Raw genomic sequence first — 1,805 nt, 5'->3', positions numbered from 1 at the left:
TTGTCAGAGGCATGGGAATCTGTGTTTCTCTTTGTTGCGTCATCTTGTTGTGTCAGCTCTCCGTGTGTGCGGCGCCATTTCTGGGCAGGCTGCACTCTCTTTTGCGCTGGGCGGCTCTCCTTACAGGGCGCACTCCTTGCGCGTGGGGCTCCCCTACACGGGGACACCCTGAGTGGCAGGGCACTCCTTGCGTGCATCAGCACTGCGCATGGGCCAGCTGCACACGGGTCAAGGAGACCCGGGGTTTGAACCGCGGACCTCCCATGTGGTAGACGGACGCCCTAACCACTGGGCCAAGTCCGCTTCCCTGTAGCTAATTCTTGGTAGTCCACGCAGCCCATGGACTTAAAGATTTATCCCTGCCCGAGAGAGATACCCCTGGGAAAAAATGTCAGTTTAATCCTCTCCAGTAGAGCAACCCTCAGTGTGCGTGTCTGGGGCGGGATTGCTGGTTGCCCCCGGGATCTCTTTCCCTCCCCCTTTGTTTTGTAGTAGAGCCCCCGAGTTTTAGCTGAAGGCTCGGCTGTCCTTGGCACCGACCGCCTCTGGGGGCAGGAAGGGTCTTTGCCGTAGGGGCCATCCTGTGCCTTGAAGGCCGGTTAGCAGAGTCCCTGGCCTCTACCCACCCAATACCAGTGACAACCCCCCGTCGTGACAACCAAAAATGTCTCCCGATGCTGGCAATTGTCCCCTGGGGGTGGGGGATGAAATCTCCTCTGCTAGAACCACTTGGCTGGGGACGGCACTTCCCTCTCCCTTGCAGCTGGGTGTGGCCACGGGACAAAGTTCTGGGGGGAGCACTCGAAGCAGCGATGTTTGCAGCTTCTAGGCCATGCCCTGGAAGGGCAGAGCAGGCCCTCTGCTTCCTTTCTCCCCTTCCACCGGCTGAAACGGGAACACAGCATCAGGCGCTGGAGCAGCTGCAGCCGCCTTTGGACGCTGAGGTGGAAGCTGCATATCCGGGTGGCAGGGCAGCCACGAGGAGGAGCCTGAGGGCCAGAGCTGCCGAGCACACCCTGTGCCTGCAGGTAGATTGAAGCAGGAGAGAGAAATAACCTCTATCTTATCTGAGCCACTGCTATTTGGGGCTTTGTTTTAGCAGCCAAAGCTACACCCTAATTAACATAATGAGTTTGCCACCTCCTTTCCCTACTGGACTGCAGAATCTGGTACAAGAGGTGGGGAGAGGGAAGTGGATGTGGCTTACAGTTGGCACCTGCCTCCCACACAGGAGGTCCTGGGTTCAGTTCCTGTGCCATCATAAAGAAGTTGAGCAAGACAGCAAGATGATGCGACAGGCTGGCACAGCGAGCTGATGCAATAAGATGATGCAACAAGACGATGCAATGAGATGACTCAACAAGGAAATACGAGAGGTACAACAAGCAGGAAGTGGAGGTGGCTCAAACAACTGGGTGCCTGCCTCCCACGTGGGAGGTCCTGGTGCCTCCCAAAAAGAAGACAGGGAGACACGGAGAGCACACAACGAACGGCATATACAGAGAGCAGACAGTGAGCATAAGCAACAAGGAGGGCGGACAAATAAATATATCTTTAAAGAAAAAAAGATGGGGAGACTATGAAGGCATCCAAAAGGAAGGGATGACTAAGCCTGCCTCTCCTGTGTCCCAGGCACAGAGCTGGGCGCATTCGTGAGCACTGCTTTTATTTCTTTAACGCTCTGAGTAACTCTGCAGGAGATGGCCTGTTATCCCTGTGTCTCATAGAGGAGGCTGAGGCTCAGAGAGGTTGAGTGACTTGTCCAAACCACACAGCCAGCAAGGCACAGAGCCAGGACTCAGCCC

The sequence above is a fragment of the Dasypus novemcinctus genome, chromosome 11 (genome assembly GCF_030445035.2).
Source record: "Dasypus novemcinctus isolate mDasNov1 chromosome 11, mDasNov1.1.hap2, whole genome shotgun sequence".
NCBI classification, from domain to species: Eukaryota; Metazoa; Chordata; class Mammalia; order Cingulata; family Dasypodidae; genus Dasypus; species Dasypus novemcinctus.
This window is presented reverse-complemented; position numbering follows the sequence as displayed.